The sequence below is a fragment of the Propithecus coquereli genome, unplaced genomic scaffold (genome assembly GCF_000956105.1).
Source record: "Propithecus coquereli isolate 6110/MARCELLA unplaced genomic scaffold, Pcoq_1.0 Scaffold479, whole genome shotgun sequence".
Lineage (NCBI taxonomy): Eukaryota > Metazoa > Chordata > Mammalia > Primates > Indriidae > Propithecus > Propithecus coquereli.
This window is the reverse complement of record NW_012150607.1, coordinates 706,767-719,609: the sequence shown is the minus strand read 5'-3', so window position 1 is coordinate 719,609 and position 12,843 is coordinate 706,767. Positions and strand designations below refer to the sequence as shown.

Here is a 12,843-nt window from a genome sequence, read left to right as displayed (position 1 = left end):
TTCCTGTCTCTCCACATCCTCGCCAACATTTGTTGTTTTGTGTTTTTTTGATAGAGGCCAATCTCACCAGGGTTAAGTGATACCTCATTGTGGTTTTGATTTGCATTTCTCTAATGATTAGAGATGTTAACCATTTTTTTATATGTTTGCTGGCCATTATTCTGTCTTGTTTTGAAAAGTTTCTGTTCATTTCCCTTGCCCATTTGTTGATGGGGTTGTTTGATTCTTTGTTGTTGATTTTTTGAGTTCTAGATAGATTCTGGTTATCCGTCCTTTATCAGATGTGTACAGAGCAAATATTTTTTCCCATTCTGTGAGCTGTCTATTCACTATAATGATAGTTTCCTTGGCAGTGCAGAAGCCTTTTAATTTGATTAGATCCCACTTATTTATTTTTGTTGCTGTGGTGATTGCTTTGGGGTTCTTCTTCAAGAATTCCTTGCCTAGGCTGATGTCTGAAAGGGTCATTTCCACTGACGACCTTGGATAAGACACAGGGCTCCAATGTGAGTGCATAAAGAGATAGAGGAAAAGAGAATGAGAGAGAAAGAGAGAGGGAGAGAGAGAGGGAGAAACAGAGAGAGACATAGAGAAAATGTATTTCCTTTTCTTGCTGAGATTTGGAAGTTATGTTACCTCCCTTCCACTGTACTCTCTTAAGTTCATTACACATATTTGCATTCGTGAATCGTTCTGTGAGAAATATACGAGTGCATGTGTCATTCTGGTGTAATGACTTCTTTACCTTTGGACATATACCCAGCCGTGGGATTGCTGGATCAAATGGTAGGTCTACTTTTAGGTCTTTGAGGAAAGAGTAATCTCTGTACTATTTTCCATAGGGGTTGTACAAATTTACATTCCCACCAAGAGCATGTAAGCATTTCCTTTTCACTGCATCCATGCCAACATCTTTTATTTTTTGACTCATTAATAATGACCATTTTGACAGAGCTAGGGTGGTATCTCATTTTGGTTTTGGTTGGCACTTCCATGATGATTAGTGATGTTGAGCATTTTTTCATGTGTTTGCTGGCCATTTGTGTATCTTCTGAAAAATGTCTGCTAATGTCTTTTGACACTTTTTAATGGAGCTATTTGTTTTTTTCTTGGTGATTTATTTGTATTCCTTGTAGATTCTGGATATTAATTCTTTCTTCGATGTATAGTTTCTGAATGTTTTCTCCCATTCTGTAGGTAGTCTATTAACTCTGTTGATTATTTAATCTGCTGCGCAGAAATGTTTAGTATAATTAAGTCCCATTTATTTGTTTTTGTTTTTGTTGTATTTGCTTTTGGGGTCTTACTCATAAGTTGTTTGCCTCACCATATATCCACAAATGTTTTTCCTATGTTTTATTCTGGAATTTTTATGGCTTTGGGTCTTACATTTAACTCTCGAATCCATTGTGAGTTAATTTTTGTGTTGTTGAGAGATAGGGATCAAGTTGCTTGCTTCTGGATGTTGCTATCGAATTATTCCAGCACCATTAATTGTACAGGGTGTCCTTTCCCCAGTGTAGGATTTTTTCTGCTTTGTCAGAAATCAATTACTTTGTAGGTGTCTGGTTTTATTTCTGGTTACTCTATTCTGATCCGTTGCTCTATGTGTCTACTTTATACCAGTATCATGCTGTTTTAGTTATTATAGACTTATAGTATAATTTGAAGTTGGGTAATGTTATGCCTCGGGATTTGTTCTTTTTCATTAGGACTGCCTTGGTATTTGGTGTCTTTTTGATTCCATATGCAATTTAGTATTTTTTTTTCTAATTCTATGTAAAATAATATTACCATTTTCATGGGAATTATATTGAATCTGCAAATTACTTTGGATAGTGTGGATATTGTTAAAATATTGAATCTTCTAATACATGATCATGGGATATTTTTTCATTTGTATGTGTCATCAACAATTTTTCATCAATATTTTGTATTTCTTCTTGATATCTTTCAACTCCTCGGTTAAAGCATATTCCTAGGGATTTTAAAGCTATTTTAAATGGGATTGAGTTCTTGATTTGATTCTCAACTTGGTCGTTATTAGTGTATAGATATACTACTGATTTGTGTACATTAATTTTGTAACCTGAGAGTGTACTGAATTTATGTATCAATTCTAGGAGTCTTTTGAAAGAATTTTTAGGGCATTCCAAATATAAGTTCATATCATATGTAAACAGGGATAGTTTTACCTCTCCTTTTCCAATTTGGAGGGCCTTTATTTCTTTCTCTTGCCTTCTTGCTCTTGATAGAAATTCCAGTGTTATGTTTAATAGAAGTGATGAAAGTGTACATTCTGGTATTGTTCCATTTCTCAGGTGGAATGCTCTTAAATGTACTCCATTCGGTATGTTTGTTGACTGTGGGTTTGTCATACATGATTTTTATCATTTTGACGTATGTTCCCTCTCTGTCTAGCTTGCTTTATCATGAAGAGGTGCTAGATTTTATTGAATGGTTTTTCTGCATCTATTGAGATGATCATATAGTTTTTGTATTTCATTCTTTTTATGTGGTGAACATTTATTGATTCACATATATTGAACTGTTCTTATATCACTGGAATGAAACACACTTCATTACAGTTAATTAGTTTTTTGATTTGCTTTTTAGTTTGGTTTGTTGGTATTTTGTTGAGAATTTTTGAATCTATATTCATAATAGATGCTGGTCTGTTTTTTCTTTGTTGTTGTTGTTGTATCCTTTTCTGTCTTTGGTATCAAGGTGAGACTAACAATGCAGAATAAGTTAGAATGAATCAAGCATGATCCCCACATTCTTGATGTTATAGAACACTTTCAGTAGGATAAGTACCAGTCCTTTGTAGGTCTGATTGAATTTGGCTGTGAATCCAATTGGTCCTAGGCTTTTTTTTTTTTTATTAGGAGATTTTTATTACTGATTCAATCTCCCAACTTGTTATTGGTCTATTTAGGATTTTTATTTCTTGCAGATTCAGGCTTAGGGGCTTGTAGGTTTACACAGGTTTCTTCATTTTGTCTTGAGTTTTTGTTTTAGTTTGTGTGCATGGAGGTTTTCATAGTAGTCTCAAATAATCTTTTGTATTTCTGTGGCATCTGTTGTAATGTCTCTTTTTTCACTTCTTATTGAGCTTGTTTAAATCATCTCTTCTTGGTTAATCTACCTAGTCAACTGTGGACTTTCTTATCTTTTACAAGAACCAACTTTTCACTTCTTTCATCCTTTGTACTGTTTTTTGTTTGTTTCAATTTCATTTTGCTCCACAGCGATCTTATTCTTTTCTTTCTTTTATTTCATAGTGGTATAAGGACAAGCTTTATTGAGCCCCTCCGCCCTAGTTCTTTCTCCTGAACTGTCTTGTTCCCCGAAACGTCCAGTCCGGTGGGCAGCAATGAGACCCACTTTTTGGGCAGTGGGGGCATCTCTGCAGATGGTGGAGGGCTTGCCCATGTGTTGGTGGTTACCATCTCCGAAGAGATGCTCCACAGGGTTCATGGCTACACCCTTCACACGTGGCCAGCAGTTCCTCTCTGCCTTGTATTTGTGGTAAGCACGGCCAGCCTTCAGGATGGGTTTCTCAATTCTGCCATCTCTGGCCACCACACCAACAACCGTTCTGTCAGCTGAGGAGATGACTTTCTTGGAGTCAGAGGGCAGCTTCACACGGGTCTTCTTAGTCTCCAGATTAAGGAGGATAGAGTGGCATAGTTCCCTGAGGCCCAAGCCAGCTTGCCACAGTCTCCAGGCTTCTCTTCTCTTCTTAATTTTTGAAGCTTGTTTTGCAGTATACAAAATTTTTGGCTTATGGCTATTCTATTAGAGAATACAGAATAGGTGTAGAAAAAGAATTTGGCAAAATTCAGCACCCTTTTATGATAAGAACTCTGAAGAAAATAGGCATAGATGGAACATATCTCAGTATTATAAAATCCATGCATAACAAACCCACAGCCAACATCATACTGCAAAACTAAAAGCATTCCTACGTAGAACTGGAAGTAGATGAGGTTGCCCATGGTTTTCACTTCTGTTCTACATAGTTCTGGAAGTCCCAGCAAGAGCAATCAAGCAACAGAAGGAAATCAAGTGTATTCAAATAGAGAAAGAGGTCAAACTATCACACCTTGCTGATGATATGATTTTATACCTAAAAACAATAAGATTCTGCCAAGATACTCCTGGAATTGATATATAAATAAATATAAATTCAGAAAAATCTCAGGTTACAAAATCAATGTACACAAATTAGTAGCATTCCACACCAACAACATTCAAGCTGAGAATGAAATCAAAGACTCAATAACTTTCAAAATAGCAACAAAGAAAGTAAAGTACCTAGGAATATATTTAACTAAGGGGGTGAAGGACCTCTACTTGGAAAACTATAAAACACAGAGGAAGGAAATTGCAGAGGATATAAACAAATGGAAAAAACATATCATGCTCATGGATTGGCAGAATCAACATTGTTAAAATGTCTATGCTACCCTACGTGATTTAAAGACTCAATACAGTCCCCATTAAAGTACCAATGTCTTTTTTTGCAGATCTAGAAAAAATAATTCTATCCTTTGTATAGAAATGAAAAAGATCCCGAATAGCAAAAGCAACCTTAAGCAAAAGGAACAAATCAGGAGGCATCAATTCACCAGACTTCAAGATACACTTCAAGGCTATAGTAACAAAATCAGCATGGTATTGGAACAAGAACAGAGACCTTCAATGATGGATCAGAACAGAGAACCCAGATATATTAATAAAACCATCCTCGTATTGCCATCTGAACTTTTACAAAACACAGAAAGACATATGCTGGGTAAAAGAATTTGTATTCAATAAGCCATGCTGGGAAAATTGGATAGTTACATGTAGAAGACTGAAAAGGATCCACACCTCTATCACTCACTAAAATTAATTCACAATGCATAACAGACTTAAACCTAAGGCAGGAAACTATATAAATTCTAGAAAGGTTACAAAAACTCTTATAGATTTCAGCATAGGAAAATAATTTATGAAGAAGAACCCAAAGGCAATCACAACAACAAAAATAAATAAACGGGACCTGATTAAATTAAAATCTTCTGTACAGCCAAGGACACAATTAATAGAATGAATAGACAACCTACAAAATGGGAGAAAATATTTGCATGCTATACATTCGATAAAGGGCTAATAACCAAAGTCTACAAATAACTCATGCAAATCAGCAAGAAAATGTCAATCCCTATTAAAAAGTGGGCAAAAGACATAAACAGATGCATTTAAAAAGAAGATAGACTGGATTTGAATAAATCCAGTCAAAAATAAAGAAAAGAAATCAAGAGAAATTTTTAAAAAACTCCAAGAAATATGGGATTCTGTAAAATGGCCAGACATCAGAAGCTTTTGATCTTGTGGCACACAAAAGCACTTGCTGTGGCTTCTAAGAGGCATACAAGGGAGTCCCAAGCTCCCCGGAAGCCTGTGTGTGATAGGTGTTCTGTTAGAGGCAGGGCAGCTACTTCCATTCCCTGTGAAACACACACCAGTGCAGAATGGAAACTTCCCTTCAGCTGCAAATGCCTGAACAGCAGTGGCCAAGAGAGGGGAGGAAGAGGAGAAGGCCCCAAATGGTGGGGAGCTGGCTGGTCCCCTTTGTATTTAGGGACCCTCTGGCATACTGCACTCTTCTCTCAGCTGAAAGTAGCCTGGCCTAAATGTCCAAGCTCCAGAAGAGCTACAGTTCCCCCAGGTCTCACCATTCCCCAAGGCTGCTGTGGTCCAAGTGAGTGCTGAAGGGTGGGACACCATCTGTGGGCTGAGCAACGTAGAGACCCAGGGCTGAGATTCCCAGGTCAGGACTGCTAGTAAAATACTGCCTACCCGTGAAGGAGGGGAAATGAGAGTGCAGAGTCCAGGAGCAGTGAACAGAGTACTACTGGGATGTACCCCCACCCCCATTGAAGCCTAGAACTGGCCATGACACAGCTCACCAGTGTCAACAGCTCACACGTGAGAGCCAAGGCAGCTATGTCCAAAGTATTCGGTCATTGGAAGAGGGGGGTTCTTGTCACCACATTTCTTCTTGGGCTCTGGTGCTGCTTCTGCTCTGGGGTAGGGTCACTCTCCTTCCCTACGGACTTCTCTGTACTCACGTCTCTACTGGTAGGGGTGCAGACAACTTTGCATCATGAGCCAGAAGCTCTCTGGTGCAGGAGAGTGTGCATTCTGGCTTCCTCTGTCTTTAAAAAGCAATTGTGGCACTTCTCAGTCTTCTGGTAGCAGCTTGTCCTATGGGTCAAAACTCCGGGAATACTGATGCTTTCCTGCATTTATCTCCCTGTTCCTTTGAGTTTATCTCAGTCTAAATGGGTTCTTGAGAATGTTGGTGTGGGATCCAGTAAAAGGGAGACTGAGGAGCTGTGACTTCCCCCACAGGATAGGGGCACCGGGCCTGTGTGCAGGCACTATGGCACCTGCCATCTCAGATGGAGCATACTGTGGGGGAAGGAGCCCTACATGGGCCCACAGCCCAGTGGTCTGCTCCCAAGAGGCCCTTGGTTCAGCGATGGCAGCAGTGCCCGGATTTGTCAGGGTAGAAGGCCTCTCCGATAGATTGGGAGGTGGAAAACTGCCACCAATGTGAGTGGAGGAAAAGTAAACACTCCCACCTGCCTCTTCCACCAGGTGCTGAGTCCCTCAGTGGTTAGACTATGCCAAAGCCTTTCTCTTTTTTGTTCTCCTCCACAACTTCTTCCTGCGTGATCTCCAGTAAGGGTAGGTTCTGGAACCTTTCCCACATATTTCACCTGGGGTATGTTCTCTTCCTTGAAACTTTCTTCCTTCAAACAAGTTGAAACTTATTCTTCTATTTAGGATGATCTGGTGACCCATGTCTCACATGGCTAACTCTCCCCCTCCCTTTCTAGTAAATGTTTATATGCAATGCTAATTATTGAATAGTTTTCAACAGAAGTCAAAACTACCGAGTACTACACCAGAATGAAGTAAAGAATTCTGAACATTTACAAAACAATATTAATACTGTCACTGGATAGCTCGATGGTCTTCTGCTAATGTACAACCTGTAAACGGTAAAGTTTAACAACTACTTTTGGTGTAATTTCTAAGATGAGATAGTGGCTTCTATTGTGGATATTTTTGCAAATATATGTTTGCATGTGTATGTACGTATGTGTGTGTGTGTGGAAGAAATGAAGTAGAGTTGTTGCAATGTAGTTGGGACAGATAGTGTTAGAAAATATTATACCTGGACTCTTCATTTATATTATCATATTTACTAATATAGATTATTAAAAGTGGCTCACTTGGCTTTAATTCTATATGGTTGTAGTTCTAAATCAGTATTGTTCATTTCAGGCATTTTATGTAGCATTACTTTAGTGTGGGGCCATTAGAATCATTCTCTGATTATGACAAGGAGGAAATCATACTAAGAGTTGGGATGATTTTATATCTATATTTCTTTAGCTCTATAATCTTTTATACCTCACTTAAAGTGTGTCAGAGTTTCCAAGTCTTTTACCCTAACACACACACACACACACACACACACACACACACACAACACTAATGCACACACACTAAATAGCTGAAGGTTAAGAGTCACTGATATTCAGGATTATGATACTATGGTTTGGAATTTGAGTGAAATAGCCCCAAGGATTTCATTTATAATACAGAATTTTATGGTATATAGTTACATAGTTGAATAATCACATTTCTTAGGTCATTGTTTAGGCATGAGGCAACTTTTATCCTGAAATTACACTGTTAAATTGATGTGCTATTTATAACCCGCTAGGAGGGACTGTCATTATCCCCTCACTGTGTCCCACAGAGAGCACCTTTCCCACAATGGAGAGAACCACCAGCCAGTTCTGTCATGGACATCTGGTCACTCTCTTGAGTAGCTCGATCACACCAATAAAATTCCTGGTGAATATGTGCTTATTTTGAATTTATTGAGAATGATTCTGATTTTCAATTTCTATTTTGTGCCAATTTTTAAATTTTAATACATTCTATAGCAGAATAATTCTAAATTGCTCAATATATTCTCTCACCAAAGAATAAACAAACAAACCAAAAAAGGCAAACAGGAAAAAAATAGGAAAAAAATAAAGAAATGAAGAACCAAATATTTCCTGAATATCATATCAAAATAATATACTCTCTGTTGTTGTTCCTTTCCTATTAAATTAAGTAATTGTTTCTTTCTTTGTGTAAAATAATGATCAATTCCTTCCAACGTAACAAGTATACTTTTATATGTTAATCCTTGCGGTGAAGCTTTTGCTTCAAACCGTTGTGTACAAATATACTTCCCACCTTCGAAAAATACAGTTTTAACCAAATGACATCAGTTTTAATATGATGGTCACTGTACTATTAATACTATTCCATGTAATACATGGGGCATCCAGCTATTCTGTGAGATTCTAGTTACCTGAAGCCACATTTTTTGTAACTTAGCTCAATATTTTTTCTCACAATCTCACTGCCAAAAAAAACCTTCTTCATCCATTCAGTATGGAAGAAATACAACCCGTGTGCAAAATCATTACTGATGTCATTCTGTGACATCTCTATAAAAATAATACAAGATCAATGTAACAAATTTTGTAATAGTATGAAAATTTTAAAAAAATGATATTGAGTTTCCACCCATACTTTCTTCCCAGAGATGTTCTGAATTTAAAGTTTGTGCTTTCATTATGATCTTTATTCTGTTTACATAGCTCAATGTATTTATGTGACATATGTATAGAAAATTTTATGTACATTGTAATCATAGAAAAAATTGCTATCTTGTTTTCTTCATCATTTGTCCCTCAGTTTCCAAAAAAACTTGCATTATGCCTAATTATTTTCTTCTAAAATTATTGTAGTAATATGGTATGCGCATAGTATAAGTTCTTTATCTTTTTTAATGTAAGATATTTAAATTATTTCCAGTATTTATTTTATGAATATCTGCCACAAATATTGAATCTGCCCGTCTTGAATTATTTTTGGTTTTGTATAGTTTCATGTAAGTATACTGTGAAACCAACAGCTATATGCATTTTTAAAATGCTCGATATATTTTGCTGAATGTCTTACTATTTTAAAATGTGCAGGTATTGTCTCAGAACTTAATATTTAATGGAAAAGTAAACAATTTGTGGCAACAATTTTTTATATAATAATTAGAGAATACATTTAACAACTATTGACGAATTGAAACCATTATGCAAGTTAGGAGCAACAGCTATTATTAGTAATTATCGCTATTTTACTACTAGTCATCCTGTTCCTTACTTACCTTTCTTCTCCTACTCTCGTCCTCTCTTACTGGCACTATCATTTTCCCTTAAAGTAAATGGGGAAATTTATTAATAGGGTTAGATTGCACAGACTTTTGATTAATCTTACCTCTCCTTTTGTCCCTTGTGAAAGTTACCATAGCAATTTGCATTCAACAAAAATATTGGTTTTTATCTACGAAATAAGATTTCAGTTTAATGTTGACGCAAATAAGAAGGTAGACAAAAAAGATCATATAATAGAGCACTCAGAAACCTTGCTTTTCCTTTAGTCTTAAGAGTATGATATTAGAGTAAAATACATTTGGTTCTTATGTCCATCATAAGGAATACTATTTCATATGCTGGCAGAATTCTTTCCCAAATTAAATTTAAGGTTACTTTTTCAGATACACGTTGTAGAATTTATTTGGTCTATATTATTATATACAGAACATACATTATGTCTCTGCTTTTCTGTTAGGCAATTATGATGTTGACACAAAAATTTCCCCGGGGAGCTTTACTGGGGTATCCTATAGACTTGGCCTAAGGCAGCAAACACCTGCTCTGATAAGGTAAACCATCCCTTTTATGCTGTAAGAGGTAAAACTCTGCGATCTCAGTGAGGAATGATTTAAATGCTGGAGTGAAACAAGTAAACATTAAGTTTTGCTGTAAATAGTTTGGGGACACCTTTACATTGGTGAGGAATGGTGTTCCTTTTAAGCTAGAATAATGGTGAAGGGCCTCAACTCTTACAATAAATAAACAAAACCAAACACATAGGAGCATGTTCACTTTAGGCAGGGGTTTGGCTGGTTTGCAATGGTGTCCTCCAACGAAATTGAAATTTGGTAAGAGTGGTCGAGGAAATTCAAAATCCCAATAGGTTCGAATAAGCCACATATCAGCTTTTTTCATTGTCTCATAGAAGGAAGTGGGTCTACCTGAAGGGGAGAAAGAAAAGAAAACAGATGACACAAGAGAGTTGTCCTGAGAATATAAAAGTAATTTCCTGAAAGAAGTTGGAATAATGTAGCCAAAGATACATAAAGTGTATGAGCTTTGATAAAACAAATACATACACACGTCAAGATATAGAAATAATTTAATTCCTGTGTACTATATATATGTTCCTCATATGTATGTATAAGGAAAGTAAAGTGTTAAGAGAATTTTTAGAGCAGATATATCTCTAATATCAGATCAGTTTATTCACAATCACCAATAATTATTAATGTAAGCCCCTATGGAATTACCCATGCGTTTGTTTATTTTCTAAAACCAAAGTAGTAACAAATATACATTTAAGGAAATCTTTGAGTTCCACTATCAATTAATCGTACCAAACCCATAAAAAATTCCTTCAAATAACAACTCAGTTTAATTTCTGCAGTTTATGAAGCTAGTCTCATTATCCTTGCTTCGCCAAGTGTATCAACAGTTTTTTGAATATATGGTTGAATTCCTTGTTCCTACTACTACTTTTTGTTGATGTGAAGATCTTAATAATATTACTATTTTAATAATAAATATATTTGGCCTGGCACGGTGGCTCACAACTGTTATCCTAGCACTCTGAGCGGCTGAGGAGGGAGGATGACTTGAGCTCAGGAGTTGGAGACCAGCCTGAGCAAGAGCAAGACCCCATCTCTACTAAAAACAGAAAAAATTAGCACGGCATGGTGGTGAGTTTCTGTAGTCTCAGCTACTCGGGAGACTGAGGCAGGAGGATTGCTTGCGCCCAGGAGTTTGCAGTTGCCGTCAGCTAGGCTGACGCCACAGCACTCTAGGCCAGGCGATAGAGTGAGACTTTGTCACAAAAAAAAAAACAAAATAAAAAAAAAAGAATACTACTACTGATAAATATAGTTACGAAGAACAGCTAGAAATTTTCAAAAATTATAGAAATGGATACCTTTCGAAATCCCTTCATTTGGCTCATATTTTACTTAATGTAGATATGTAATTAATAAAATATAGACACAAACTTTGATGTTTACACATCAGTAAGATTTTAGGCCTTAAAACATATAATTGCCAAGCCCTTAGTGAAGGAACATAGAAATGTTGGAAACCTCAAATTTTAGATGTACCTTTCTGAGATAGTCCCATCTCTCAGCTGTGAAGAAATTCTTCTGGTTATATAGAAAAAATATTTTAATTTCTAAATAAGGAAAATTAGGTAAACAAGGAGAAACAAGTTCTTCAATGCTACATTGATGGTTGTGCTAGAAAAATGTATAACTCCTCAATCTGCCCATCTGCCTTGATCAAGATGTTTCTTGATGTGTCTATTAACTTGTGTTAGACATGAAAATAATGTATAGTATAGTAGATATGAGATTTTTAAAAAAATTGTAACTGCTTTAGCTTATATATTTATGACTTCATTGAGTGTCCTGTATAAATTATGGCTACAAGATTCTAACTGATCCTATAATCTTTCCATAATATTTGTGAGATTCATAGATCATCTATATTTTCATTTTATAATTGCATTTACAAAACATATACTCTTCTGACCTCATATTAATACTAGCTCACCTTCCACGGTACAAGGATATGTAGGAATTAATAACCACCAATTAAAAACATGACTCACCTAGTACTTAAAGGTACAAGTGATCCCTCTTCTTCACATCATATGCTTGGAACCAAAAGTCAAAATAAAGCACATATATCATATTTTTTACCCTCTCCATGAATGTCATTTGATCACTTAATTCTGAGATAACTACAGGTACATAGGAAGGAGGGAATAGATGTCCTCCACTATGCTTCTCAAATATTTAGCCAGCAGAGAAGCAGAGACTGTACACAAGAGGTGTTTTAAGTATCTCAGCCAGCATGTCAGCACAGAAACCAGTGGCATCTGCAAGAAGGACATCAAACTTTGACTCTTGTAGCTTTGTCATAAGTTTCTTGTTTGAAACTGCATCTTTACAAAGCTTTCTCATAAGTTCAGTTAATACCCACGTCATTTCTTCCAATTCTGAAATGTGACAAAAATGTGCCTTTTGGAACATCATATATTGCTCTATGGAACAGTTGTATTACAAAACCATCAAAGTCATCTTTACTTAAACTTGTAGGAAAAACTTCAAATTTAATAGCAGATGTTTTGCTGGGATCAATAACAATGGATGCTGAAGATGCCAGTACAGTCACCTCGTGTCCTCTCTGGACAAGTTCATCCAGGATTGTCTTCATATTCATCCAGTGGCTGTATTCTGCGGGCCACACCAGCACCTTTCCAGAAGTGCCAGAGCTAAAGTAACCACACAATTGTATCAGCAGAAGAACTGAAGTCCATCACAGAGCCATCCTGGTGCAGTGCAATGCTTCCTTTAAAATTGCTGTTCTCTTCTTCCCTTACTCATGCTTATACCCAAACATACATCAGTCAAGTTAAAATTTAACTCCTATGCTTAAAAGTAAGTACATTAACTGAACAGTCTGAGCATGTGATTGACAAGTGGACATATCAAAGCTAGATGAGTTCGTATTTACTCAAGTGTGTTCAATGTCCTTTTTATGTTTATAAGTGCATCGTCGCAGAAAA

General features: G+C 36.4%; 1 pseudogene; it reads right to left on the bottom strand.

Moving 5' to 3' along the window:
• Nucleotides 1-12,605, bottom strand: part of LOC105819302 — a 32,261-nt pseudogene extending 19,656 nt beyond the window's left edge.
• Nucleotides 12,606-12,843: the final 238 nt, after the last annotated feature.